The following is a 14,972-nucleotide window of genomic DNA, read 5'->3' as shown; positions in this document are numbered from 1 at the left end:
TGCAAGAATCAGAGAAGGGCCCCCTTATGGTCTCACATATACACATTCACTAACAAATACTCACTGACAGTCACAGTAATTGTTACACAAACTGTTTAAGCAACAAACACACTGGCATATATAAACTCACTAACAGACATACACATTTACTGACAGACATACACACTCACTGACAGACATACACACTCACTGACATACAAACCCTGACAGAAACATACCCTCACTGACTTGACCCTGACAGACACACACTGATGCACACACTCGCTGACACACACACTATCACAGATTTAACACACACTGACAGACACACACTCTCACTGATTTGACACACATTGACAGATACACTCTCACGGATTTGACACTGACTGACACACTCACTGACAGCTGACAGACATACACTCTCACTGATTTGAATCCCTCTCCCATCCTCAACACCCACTCAACTATATCATATTACTGACACAGTAATATCATATTACTGACACAGACACATACTCTCATTGGTTTAAAACACACACATGTACACTGACACACACACACAATATTACACTTATACACACTCACTCACTCACAGATACACACATATACACATACATACTTATACACCCACAATCTGTAACACATACTCAAAGATACACACAATATTACATATATACACATTCACATATACACACTTATGCACATACACAAACTGTTACACATGCTCATAAATACACACACTATTATGCATATACATACTCACCGATACACACATATATGCATACACACTTACAAACACACATAGTTGCCCTCAGCCTTTGGCTACATATGTTTCCCTGGTGGTCCAGTGTATCTGCTCTGTCAGTGTGCAAGCAGGTAAGTCTTCTCTTACAAGCTCATCTGAACAGCCAGAGCTCACAGGAGCCATGTTGGTAGTGTTCTCCTGATGGAGGTGCTCTCTTCCCCCTCCCAATTAATTTTGTAGCATTTTCCCATTTATTTCTGTGAGCCATGAGTTCCCTCTTCTGGCAAGCATCAGAACAGGGGGCTTAGGGCTAACAGTAATAAATGGTTAAATTTATAACCATCATGTTTAGCAAAAAATCACAGCTTTTTATTGCATTTTGTTCCTCGTTTAATTTGCTATAAGAGAGCTTCATTAAACTTGCTGTGGTTCTCCTTTGGTCATGGCAAATTTCACTTAAGTAGCTCAACATCCTGATACTACACTTGTTAGTAGGAGTTTGAACAGACTTGTTCCAGGCTTATTGAACATCAGTTTTGTTTAAATACCCCTAGATAAAAGGCCAGTTTGCTATGTATGTTAGCATTGTAATTCAGCTGTAATATGAATTTTGCTTTATCGAATAGCTGACAAGAAGATATTTTCCTACATTATATTTTTCATTGTACAACTTTTAAAAATAAATCACTTAAGAAATTACAAGTTTAAGAAATGTTCAACACTGGTAATGTATACCCTACAATTAGCACGATAACTGCCCTTGTATTAATGCAAACAAGCAGTGGGAGCCCATGGTAAATTCACTGGTTACTTGATTTTCATCATTTTGTGCACATTATTACACAGCAGGTATAGCTAAGTCACTCTTTAACTGATATTCCATATTGTGGAACAGTTCGCTTCCCATACAGAGCATATGCATAATCTAAACCCATCACTGTGAATGTGAATATTTAAAGCAAAATGCATGGATACTAACATAAAGCCATTTAAATTAAAGACAAGGTATGGCATTTCTTCACAAAGCTAGACATTTTAGGGCAAAATAACAAACTGTAAATACATGACAAGTAACTTGAAAGACTTCAAATATACAACTTTGGTTTTGTTTCAAAACTAAAACTGATATAAAAATTCTCCAGTTTCCAAATTTTTGCCTAAAATTTCCAATTCCGCCTGGGATGCTTTCTCATCTTGGCATTATTGGGGTTGTTTACATTTTCAGCTTTTATGTGTATTTATAGCCCCATTAGCTTTACCATAGGACCTAGTGGGCCTTAGCAGAATTGAGCAAAGCTTGACGGATTTGATAATATACTCACTTCTTTCATGAGTGGGCCTCATTTCCTATATTAAGAGTTCTATGTAATTCTTGACTAATATATGATATTATAAATCCTTAATTTACTATCTTTAAACTAGATCTGTCCCTTTCATATTTCACTGAGATCCACAAAAGTGACAGATAGGTGTGGGTCCGACTGGAAAGGGCAGCTAATTTTGGCTTAACTGAAACTGTCCCTTGTAACTGCTGCTATCTTCATCTTGCTGTCTTTTTCAAATCCTGACGTTTCATTTGCCAGGAGCCATTTCAATGCTGTACTCTTGCGCAAAAAGAGTATGGCACTCAGGTCTATGGAGGATCCTGCAGGACAGCGGGAGACACCACAGATTGATATCTGAATGCCACAGTTGTCAATTGTGATGGCTGAAGAATGGGACGAAAGTTGATGGTGGAGCTCCACCTTTGGTAAATTTTTGTCAAACTCAGATTTATCATAAGTAGTGATGTTGCGAACATAAAATTTTCGGTTTGCGAACGCGAACATCCGCAAATGTTCTCGAACGGGCGAACCGCCATGGACTTCAATGGGCAGGCGAATTTTAAAACCCACAGGGACTCTTTCTGGCCACAATAGTGATGGAAAAGTTGTTTCAAGGGGACTAACACCTGGACTGTGGCATGCCGGAGGGGGATCCATGGCAAAACTCCCATGGAAAATTACATAGTTGATGCAGAGTCTGGTTTTAATCCATAAAGGGCATAAATCACCTAAAATTCCTAAATTTTTGGAATACCGTGCTTTAAAACATCAGGTATGATGTTGTATCGATCAGGTAGTGTAAGGGTTACGCCCGCTTCACAGGGACAGAACAAACTCCCCGTTTAACGCACTGCAAACAACCGCAAACAATCCATTTGCACAACCGCAAACTCCCCATTTGCACAAGGTTGGATACCAAGCTAGCCATGTCCCGTTCCTTGTCCTCACTGATGTCATTGAAGGTCTCTTCCTCCACACAGCCACGTACAACACCAGGGGTCCCTGAAAGGTGACAACAAGCCCCCTGTATTTTTTTTTTTAAATGTACACTACTGTTACACCAGATATGAGTGGTGGCACTGGTCAAGGGGGCACAGTATACGCTGTGAGCCTGACACACATGCTGGCAGACAACTAACTGCTATTCAATCTATTACAGTCAAAATTTCATTTTTATTTTTAAAAATGTACACTACTGTTACACCAGATATGTGTTGCACTGGTGTGACACTGTGCCCTGGCAGGCCCTGAAACGCACACTCGTGAAGGAAACTGACTGCTATTATATTACAGTCCAAAAAGTTTTTTTTTTTTTTTAAATGCAAGCTATTGTGACACCAGTGAGGGAGTGGTGGCACTGGGCAGGCCCTGAAACGCACACTCGTGAAGGAAACTGACTGCTATTATATTACAGTCCAAAAAGTTTTGTTTTTGTTAAATGCAAGCTATTGTGACACCAGTGAGTGAGTGGTGGCACTGTGCAAGTGGGCACAGTATATGCTGTGAGCCTGACACACAGGCTGGCAGGCAACTGCAATTACATTACACAGAAAAAAAAAAGCAGACTGATGTTTTAGCCCTAAAAGGGGCTTTTTGGGGTGCTGTCCTTACAGCAGAGATCAGATGATTCCTTCAGGACTGTAGTGGACACTGAATACACTAGCCTAGCTATCAATTTCCCTATCAAATCAGCAGCAGCTACACTGTCCCTACTCTCACTAAGAATGCAGCTTCACAATGAATGTAAAATGGATGCTGTCCAGGAGGTGGGAGGGTCTGGGAGGGAGGGTCTGCTGCTGATGGGCTGGAATGTGTCTGCTGACTGTGAGGTACAGGGTCAAAGTTTACTCAATGATGACGAATAGGGGGCGGACCGAACAGAGCATGTGTTCGCCATCTGTGGCGAACGCGACCAAGCGATGTTCGCTAGGAACTATTCGCCAGCGAACAGTTCGGGACATCACTAATCATAAGGTAAAGTAGTCATAAGATAAATTAATTCCAACACAATCTGGAGCATGTGTGTGTGTGTGTGAAATTCCAACACAGTATTGATCAGTATTGCGCAAAAATTGCATCTTTCTAAAATACTAAAAAGTGACAAAGCCACTTTAAATAAGCTTGATGCGACTGTTGTCCTCGCTAAGCGTTTTTTTAAAATTATTTGACTAACCTACCTGGGCTAGATTGCATCATTTATTCTCAAATCTAAATATTCCTTTTTTTTTTAAAATGAACTCTACTTGGGCTCTATTTGTACCCATTATATTTACTCTGTCATGCTTTAATTAATGTTGCTATTATGTCATTGTTTTCAATCGAAAACCTTTGAGTAAAATTTACAATTAATTTGCCGGTTCGTTATAAGTCACAATTTAATGATTAAACCCTTGTTTCACCTTAAATATTATAAGGTGATTTTATAGTATAAATATTTTACACATGAATACAATAAAAAATAACATTTATAAGGTTTTATTTATAGAAAAAAAAGAATCACTTAAGGTAAGACTCCATCTTAAATATTAATTGCTTTCGATAAAATATTGAGCAGTTAATATATTGTACAATACAATTCTTACATCACAGCAATAAGAAACATTAAAAAATGTGGTGTGATGAATATATACATACAGTATCTGTTTCGCTATATCTATTGGGACACTGTTGTCAGAATACATTGTAAAGTTCTAAAGAGAACATTGATTGCCCCAAGTGATCTTGAAGTTACTATGAAACTTGCTTTGAATAACAATGACATATTTGTGAGCATAAGTGAGGTTCAGTAAATACCCAAGTGATTGACTTGATGACAGGTGTATGCTGAAGAGATGAAAGCTCAGACTTAGGCATTACAACTGAAAATGCAAAAGAAAAGTTAGAACTCAGTTCTTTGTCCCTCCCCCATCCCCATTTAATATTATATGTACTATATATATATATATATATATATATATATATATATATATATATATATATATATATATATATATATATATATATATATATATATATATATATATATATATAATTGGAAAAGCCCATCAGCATCTTCACATCCAAATTACAAAGGTGCATCTCTAGCCTGGATAAAATTGTTGCAAGAAACAGTGAGAATTCATGGGACTTGAATATTTTTGAAGCAATTTTCTAACTATATATATTTGAGAGATAGAAAGAAAAAGGGGTGGCGCTAATTAAAGAATGTGCTAATAATATAGCATGCCGCATAAAACACCTTAGTGTATAGTCACTAAAATTCACTTACATATACAAATGAAAAAACAAGAGCAGGTGATTGCACAGATTGGATATAACTTCACAAATTTGTAGGACACCCCTAGGTTCTGTAAATATAGAACGCCAATATAGGGTAGTATGCAAGACACATAATATTAAATTGAGAAGCTTGGAAAAACTCACAATTTGATGAGCATTTATAAGTTTGCTCTAAACTATAAAGGCAGGGTACATAGATGTACATAAATCGAGGCTAGGTCCCCCAGGAGGTGTTTGCAGTCCTCAGGCAGGTAGATCAGGAACCAGGTAGCAAGGTACAGGTGAAAATAAATGTATTCACAATAAAATACACTAAAAAGCACAACACGTTTTGACCCAATATAGAGGGTCTTCCTCAGGTGTAAATTCAAATTTCAAATTAGAACATTTACATTTTTATAAGGCAAACAATTAAACATTCATTACAGGTGTATGTAAAACAATCCCTCCCCTTATTCCCTTATATGGAATATTTCCGGTCCCAATCTGTGTAATCCCGCCACCTCCAAGATGTCAGCTGTCTCCACAAGTTCCTTGAACGTCTCTGTTGACCTTCATAAGATGGCCGCGGTACGCGGCTAATATCGGTCCGTCACTTCTGGTTGTCGATTTGCCGATGATGTCACTTCCGGTTTCGTCATTACGGCGAGACTATCTGGCGATCACATGATGACATATTCATGTTTGCTCAAAGGGAGGGGGGCGGGATATACAACAATTGTAAGTTAATAGAGCAGCCATGTTTGAATATGGAAAACGGAAGGGCAAAAAATAAATAATAAAAAATCATTAAATATGAGGAATAAGAAATAAAATCAAGACGTATTATTAGCTACAGCTTATATATAATAAACTAAAACAGAATGACATTAATTGAGATAGAACGATATATATAAACACAGGGATAATAACCTGCATAAATTGGAGGCATATAAGGCATAAAATAGATATGATGCCAGAATATAAAATACACAAATAAAATTATCTAAAAATATTAATTTAAAACACAGGTTAAAAATCATCGACTTCATTATTGCTATTAAAGGATAGGGCCTATCTCGAAGTCGATATTTAACCCTTTAAAAAATCCAGCTAGTATCAGTACCAGTAGTATCTTGAAGTTGTCGTTTTCTCTCATTTAGATAATTTTCTTTATCAAGAACTACTACCCCGCCCCCCCCCCCCCCCTCCCCCCTTATCTGCTGGCTTGATTACAATACAAGGGTCCTGTTTCAAGTCTTTTAGCATTTGTTTTTCTTTTAAAGTCAAATTTTGTTGGTATTTAGAGAGTGGTTTAATATTATATAGTTCTTCAAGAAGCGCCTTTTCAAATACTCGCATACTATGTGACTTAAGATGTTGGGGGTAAAAGGTAGATTTTTTTCTTGAAATTAGTATGAATTATCTTATTGTCAGAGGTGTAAGGCATTAATGTCTCCTGTACATTAATTTTTTTCTTGATTATTAGAAAAAACATTTTTTAAACAAAGCTTTCTTATGAATCTATTTATGTCAATAAAAGCCTTGAACTTGTTAATCCGACAGCTAGGGGCATACTTGAATCCCTTTCTTAAGATTTTTTCCTCTATTGGTAAGAGTGTTTTTTTAGATAGATTATATATATCATTATGATTGTTTTCTTTCTTTCTTGGTCTATTTCTCCCTCTTCTAGTTCCTCTTCTGATATCCTGTATCTCTTTGTCGGAGTTTTGTATTGATCTGCTCTCCTCCTCCACCCTTCTTCTAAAAAAACTTCTCCATTTTTTTTCGCTTAGTAGAATGTGCATATTGCACAAGCTGTGGTTCTTAGTCCAGCAAAGTGTCTACAGAAAAGCTCCAGTCTGTTCTTACGTTAAACTGGGTAGGAGTTGCTGACACCTTTGCTGAAAAATACCAGTGGTAGTCATAAAATTCTTTACCCCTGTATTTATGCCCTAAGTCCACCAGCTTGTGTATGTAGAGATCCAGTTCCTGTCACATCCTGCTCAGTTCTGCGTAGATGGCTGGCGTTGGCTTCTGGTATCCAGTACTTTTTTTACAATTCTTGTTTAGTTTTTATTGTTTTTTCTGGTTTTCTATTCTATGTCTGGTTTTCTTTATGCTGGGTTTTCTGGGTTCATTCCTGAATTCCGTTCCTTGAATTCCCAGTCTCTTGGATTCCTTTAAATGTTTGTGTTTTGTTGCCACACCCGTTCCTTTCCCATTAATCCTTTTTGTTTCAGTTAGTTCATGCAGGCAGCTGTTTCAAGTCCTCTGCCCCTTACTTGCAGGTAAGTGCTGTATGTGTTTTTTTATTGTTTATTTAGTCATGCATATCTAGGCAGATAGGAACCCACCGTAATTGGAGTACTTTGGTGCTGTGGCGGGCTAAATCTCCAGTGTTTATTACATAAATAGTACTTAGTTATGAACAAAAACAAATCTATACAACACCAAAAGGAGGAGCATAGATCAAAGGAGGGGGTAGCTAATGAATACAAAAACAATACAACCTGTCTGACAGGGGATATTCTTGAAACAGGGGAGATAAGCGCAGATCACAGTGGCTCTTGTAAGTTCTCTACCTCCGGGCTTGAGCCACCTCTGTTTTACATACTTCACTATTGTGTGATTTTCTATCATTCTTAGATTGTTTCAAGAATATCCCCTGTCAGACAGGTTGTATTGTTTTTGTATTCATTAGCTACCCCTTCCTTTGATCTATGCTCCTCCTTTTGGTGTTGTATAGATTTGTTTTTGTTCAGACTTATTTGGTGTAAGTGAGGTACACTCTTGGGGTGTTAGCGTTTTTTCCTTCATCTTTCCTGGGCTTTATACAGTACACCTTTGATATATAGTACTTAGTTATGTCTCCTCTTGTATCTCTTGTCTTGTTTTGCCTTGTTTTACTTTGTCTTGTATTCACAGTTCATGTACAGTCCTGTCCTGCCCTGTTCTTGTTTTCCTCATGTCTTGTGTACATGTTCTGGGTTCTGCTGGGTTCTGTCCTGCTCCAGTTCTAGGTGCTTCTAGTCTTGTCTTGTTTTCTTGTTAGGTGCCTGTCTTAGTCTTGCCTTGTTTCTGTACTGGATATATGTCTGCTGCAGAGCCTCCCTATCCAGTTCCTGGGAGGTCTGCTTATCATCAAGCTCCTAGCTCTTGGGATCCGCAGTAGCTGCGTCAGGGCCCTGGTATGTGGCCGCACAAATGCTGGTGCTCAACACCAGGGGGCGTGTTGTTACCCTGCACCAGGCCCTGATGGTCCATTACCACGCTGAGACTCCTCTCATCATCAGGCACTCAGGGGTCCTGGTCTGTGGACCGCCACCCGTTACAGTTCCTCTCACCTGTGCATAGGACATCCCTGTATATTCCAAATGCCAATATGAAGTCTTGAATAGACAGTTTCCTATTTAATCTCGGGTTTCCCTGGCCTTTAGCACAACAGATATATCACCATAGGCATAGGTACGCATCTTAACTATATCCTGGGAAGAAATCACAAGTGGGACAAGCAGTGGCGTACATACCAGGGTCGCAGGGGTCGCGGCTGCGACCGGGCCCGGCCCACCAGGGGGCCCGGCCGCCCCTGCGACCCTGTATGTACCCAGTGGGCCAGCCTCTTCTCCTGGGGGGCCCTGAAGCCGGCCACCTCCGGGCCCCCCGAGGCTGGCCCTGCTTACACCCGGTGGGCAGTCAGGCTGGCCAGTGCGCGAGGGAGCACTCTCCCCTGAGTGCTTCCTATTCAGCTCCCTCGCGCACCGCACTGATACCGGAGCCGGAAGATGACGTCATCTTCCGGCGCCGGCATCCCTATGCGGCGCGCGAGGGAGCTGAAGAGGAAGCACTCAGGGGAGAGTGCTCCCTCGCGCACCGGCCAGCCTGACTGCCCGCCTAGGAGCTCAGCAGCACCACTAGACCCCAGGGAATCCCCTCAGCACTCCAAAAGGTAGGGAGGCTGGGGGATTAAATAAAAAAAAAATGTGTAAGTGCGTGAGTGTGTGTGTGAGTGTGAGTGTTAGAGTGTGTGTTAGAGTGTTAGAGTGTGTGTTAGAGTGTTAGAGTGTGTGTTAGAGTGTTAGAGTGTGTGTTAGAGTGTTAGAGTGTGTGTTAGAGTGTTAGAGTGTGTGTTAGAGTGTTAGAGTGTGTGTTAGAGTTTTAGAGTGTGTGTTAGAGTGTGTGTGTGTGTGTTAGAGTCTGTGAGTGTGTGTTAGAGTGTGTGAGTGTGTGTTAGAGTGTGTGAGTGTGTGTTAGAGTGTGTGAGTGTGTGTTAGAGTGTGTGTGTGTTAGAGTGTGTGTGTTAGAGTGTGTGTGTGTTAGAGTGAGTGTGTGTTAGAGTGAGTGTGTGTTAGAGTGAGTGTGTGTTAGAGTGAGTGTGTGTTAGAGCGAGTGTGTGTTAGAGTGAGTGTGTGTTAGTGTGAGTGTGTGTTAGTGTGTGTTAGTGTGAGTGTGTGTTAGTGTGAGTGTGTGTTAGTGTGAGTGTTGGTGTTTGTGTTAGAGTGTGTGTCTGCTAGTGAGTGTCAGTGAGTGTGTTACAGTGTGTTTCTGTTACTGAGTGTCAGTGAGTGTGTTACTGTGTGTGTCTGTTACTGAGTGTCAGTGAGTGTGTCACTGTGTGTGTCTGTTACTGAGTGTCAGTGAGTGTGTTACTGTGTGTGTCTGTTACTGAGTGTGTTTGTGTGTGCGTGTTAGTGAGTCTGTTTGATGTCTGTTAGTGTGTGTGTGTTTGTCAGTGAGAGTGTATGTTTTGTAAGTGAGTGTGTATGTATGTCTGCCGCTGAGTGTGTCTCTGTCAGTAAATGTGTGTGTCTGTTAGCTAGTGTGTATGCATTTGTTCGTGAGAGTGTGTGTGTGTGTCTTCAGCACTTACCTTTCTCCAGCGCCGGACTCCCATGGCGCTGGGGATCCCTCCGCCTCTCAGCTCCGAATGCGCATCCACGGCAAGAGCCGTGCACGCATTCAAACCGCCCATAGGAAAGCATTACTCAATGCTTTCCTATGGATGTTCAGTGTCTTAAAATGGCGGAAGCGCCTCTAGCGGCTGTCAGTGAGACAGCCACTAGAGGCTGGATTAACTCTCAGTGAAACATAACAGTTTCTCTGAAACTGCTATGCTTTCAGCTGCAGGGTTAAAACTAGAGGGACCTGACACCCAGACCACTTCATTGAGCTGATGTGATCTGGGTGTCTGTAGTGGTCCTTTAAGTGTGTGTGCATCTGCATGCACTGGCGTACATACCGCGGTCGCAGCCCTGCAACCCCTGCGACCAGGTGCCCGCCGCCATGTGTTGCTGCCCCGGCCCGCGCAGAGTAGGTGCGAGGGGGGGGCCCACGGATCAATTTTCGCACCGGGGCCCCATGGGTCATGTGTACGCCACTGGGGACAAGGTTCACGCCTTTGCATTGGTATCCAGCCTAGAGATGCACCTGTTGTAATTTAGACATGTTGTAATTTAGATGATCCATCTGGTTCATTATGAGATTAAATGCATTTTACTTTAATATTTATTTAGGACACATATTGAAAGTATTGTTAAAGAATCACATTTTTACAAGACAAGGTTTTACATCTACACTCAGATCATTTTAAACCCCTTTGACACTAGTATCAGGAGATGGTGCTCATCACCCAGGCACGCAAGCTATCTTGTCTGACTGTATATCATTTATTGATATGATCCCTGATGATGTTATGTGACACCAGGAGTTTTCCACTGGCATTTTCTCAAGGAAACTACCATAATAAAGACAATATTAGATACACCTTTTTGCTATAGGAGTTACTGTGTGCACATACCTGTTTTATTGAATACAAATAGGAACCAGCCGTGATTACACTCTGATTATTTTACTAATGCCCATGACTAAATTTTCTAATTTCCTTTAAATGTCTAGCCATGGTCATATTAGTAAGGACATTTTTTTATGTTTTTGGACACTATTATAATGTGACTGAACCTCCAACATTCACTTTAACCTCTAGAAAATAGTATTTTTTTTATATTACAGGGGGCATTTCCTCTCTCAAAAAGAGAACTGTAACGGGTGTCTCATGCTGTCTTACATATTCGTTGGCACAATTTATATGTATTATCTTTGGTAGCCATATGCATGATCACTGATTTCTCATTTTACAAGTATTAATTAAAGTTATTTTGTTACAGTTTATTTCATTAGCAACTGTCTTTCATGCATCTGTACTGAACACGATGAAGATATGTTATTTTAAAAATTGAGCTTTGAAACATATGCTTGGAGCCATACAAATATGTCTCTAAGCATAAGTGTATGTGGTAATGTAAGGATTTTAGTAAGGTAAGCATCGTGACTGATAATAAAAGTATTGATTTAAAAGCTTTATGTGAGCTAAATGAGCTGTATATATCTACCAGATATTTACAAGTAAGTCAAATATAAAAGCAGATCTTAGTATTTGTATTTTTGTATCCACTTCCCATGCTAGGAAGGATGAGTAATTGTGATTAGACATCAACTTTTACATTTCTGTTTGTTTCTGTGTTAATGAAAAATAATGTGTGTGTGTGTGCTGTTTAGAATTGAAACAGTTTTGCCAATTTAATATTGGGCTGAATTCGTATGTTTTAAAATCTAACATAGCTGACAAGTTTCCACAGTTAAACAAATGATACAACAGCTTACATCATCATAGAATTATTAATGTGCTTTCCTCTATTCCCTGTAATAGTACAGTGCTTGTGCTTACTGAGCTTGCTGTCTGTAAATAACTTACAATGTTCTTATTAAGAAAAAGCGCACACAAGTTTATATTTTCTGCAATAACAAGTGCAAAAATATTACTGTGCTGGCTGAATAAGATTTATTTTCCCCTAGTCATATTATATTGATTGCTTAGTACATAAGAACAGTTTATATTGCCTTCACAATATCAAATGCAAACAAAGTTACATATTCTGAAAAGATACATGTCTAATTCGGTTTTCACAAACTTTGTAATGTAATATTCTATTTTGTGAGTTTAGGTAATGGGGCTATCAAATATTGTTCAACTTTTCAAAACATATTGGCTCATGGTAATTAAATGTTTTTCTTCTAAGAACTAAAATATCAGAAATTCCTTGTTTGTTACAATTTTACAGATATTCATAATTTACCATTTTTTATAACGAAAAGCAGTTTTGATAAAAACAAACAAACAAAAATCTGGTTAATGAAATGCAAATAGGTCCCCAGGCCCAATGCACTTGCTATCATCGTTGATTTATTATATGTATTGGCTAGAGCTTTTTAGTTAGTTTGAGTATTTAAACTTTACCATTAAACTTAGTATAAATAAAAATGTAAGTATAAATAAAAATGTCCTACCTGTAAATATAATGAATAAATATGATTATTTTTTAATTGGGAGAATAACCTAAGATACTGAAATTAAAGTCATATACTAATATAATACGTTAAAATGAAAAGGAAAAAAAAGTGTCTGGCATCAAGGTTGAAGCCAGTGCCGGATTAAGAGACCATTGGGTCTGGTGCTGAGAGATATGATGGGTTTAAATACAGAATCTTATCAACAGAAAAAAGTAAAACATTCAGTCCTCCTAAGTGTCATGTATCTGATTGAGGTGGTGTTAGACGCATTTATATGAATGCACATACTCTTTCCTAAAACGCTCACTTTCATCTCTCAGCCAAATCCATACCCACCAACATCCTGTAAAATGGGATGTTGATAGGAAGGATAAAAAGAGGTGGGCCAGTGATATGAATTACATTACTGGGATTGCCCAAAGGAGCAGAAAAAGAGAGCAGGTCTGCCTGAATAATTGAAAGGTCAGCCTGGTGTGAATGCATGCCAGGCTCAGGGCCGGCGCTACCATAAGGCGGCACAGGCGGCCGCCTTAGGGCGCACCGGCCGTGGGGGCGCAAAATCAGGCTGACCGGAAGGAGGGAAGCGCACTGCGCTCCCCTCCAACCGACGACCTGTTGTAGCGTGGCCGAGCGCCCGGTTCTGCGGGCGTGCGAGGGAGCACTCTCCCATGTGTGCTTCCTCTTCAGCTCCCTCGCGCGCCGCATACTGATACCGGAGCCGGAAGATGACGTCATCTTCCGGCGCCGGCATCCCTACGCGGTGCGTGAGGGAGCTGAAGAGGAAGCACACATGGGAGAGTGCTCCCTCGCGCCCGCCCGGGAGCCAGCCAGCCAGGGAGGGAGCCAGCCAGCCAGCCAGCAAGGGAAAAAGCCAGCCAGCCAGGGAGGGAGCCAGCCAGCCAAGGAGCCCAGCAGCACCACTGGACCCCAGGGAATCCCTTCAGCACTCCAAAAAGGTAAGGAGGCTGAGGGATTAAATAAAAAAAAAACATGTGTTAGTGTGAGTGTTAGTGTGTGTGTCTGCTAGTGAGTGTCAGTGAGTGACAGTGTGTGTGTCTGCTAGTGAGTGTCAGTGAGTGTGTCTGCTAGTGTCAGTGAGTGTGTCTGCTAGTGAGTGTCAGTGTGTTACTGTGTGTCTCTTACTGAGTGTGTTTGTGTGTGTATTAGTGAGTCTGTTTGATGTCTGTTAGTGAGTGTTTGTCAGTGAGTGTGTATGTTTTGTAAGTGAGTGTGTATGTATGTCTGTCGCTGAGTGTGTCTGTCAGTAAATGTGTGTGTCTGTTAGCTGGTGTGTATGCATCTGTTCGTGAGAGTGTGTGTGTGTCTTCAGCACTTACCTTTCTCTAGCGCCGGACTCCCTTGGCGCTGGGGATCCCTCCGCCTCTCAGCTCCGAATGCTCTTGCCGCGCATGCATTCAAACCGCCCATAGGAAAGCATTACTCAATGCTTTCCTATGGACGTTCAGTGTTTTCGAATAGCGGAAGCTCCTCTAGCGGCTGTCAGTGAGACATCCACTAGAGGCTGGATTAACCCTCGGTGAAACATAGCAGTTTCTCTGAAACTGCTATGTTTTCAGCTGCAGGGTTAAAACTAGAGGGACCTGACACCCAGACCACTTCATTGAGCTGATGTGATCTGGGTGTCTGTAGTGGTCCTTTAATTGTGTGTGCATCTGCATGCACTGGCGTAAATACCGCGGTCGCAGGGGTCACAGCCCTGCAACCCCTGCGACCAGGTGCCCGCCGCCATGTGTTGGAGGGGGCGAGGATATGAATGACATCGTATCCCTGCTCCCTGTGTACCAGACAGCATGCATCCAGGGGACAAGATTGAACTAGTATGTAATTGTGTATGTCTCTGTATGTGTGTATGTCTCTGTATGTATGTATGTAGGTCTCTGTATGCCTGTATGTCTTTGTATGTATGTTTCTGTATGCATGTATGTGTCTGTATGTTTCTGTATGCCTGTATGTCTCTGTATATACAAATGTATGTGTCCGTATGCCTGTATGTCTCTGTATGTACAAATGTATGTGTCTGTATGCCTGTATGTCTTTGTACGTATGTGTCTGTATGCCTGTATGTCTCTGTATACCTGTATATATGTATGTGTCTGTATGTCTCTGTATGCGTGTATGTCTTTGTATGCCTGTATGTCTGTATGTGTCTGTATGACGGTATGCCTCTGTATGTATGTCTATATGCCTGCATGTATGTCTCTGTCTGTGTCTGTATGTCTCTGTATGATTATTTCTGTGTTTGTATGAACCTTATTTTAAACGAGGGTGGGGGGCACCAAAATGCATCTTCGCCTGTG

The sequence above is a fragment of the Pelobates fuscus genome, chromosome 6 (assembly GCF_036172605.1).
Source record: "Pelobates fuscus isolate aPelFus1 chromosome 6, aPelFus1.pri, whole genome shotgun sequence".
In the NCBI taxonomy this organism is placed as follows: Eukaryota; Metazoa; Chordata; class Amphibia; order Anura; family Pelobatidae; genus Pelobates; species Pelobates fuscus.
Note: the sequence above shows the minus strand (reverse complement) of the source record.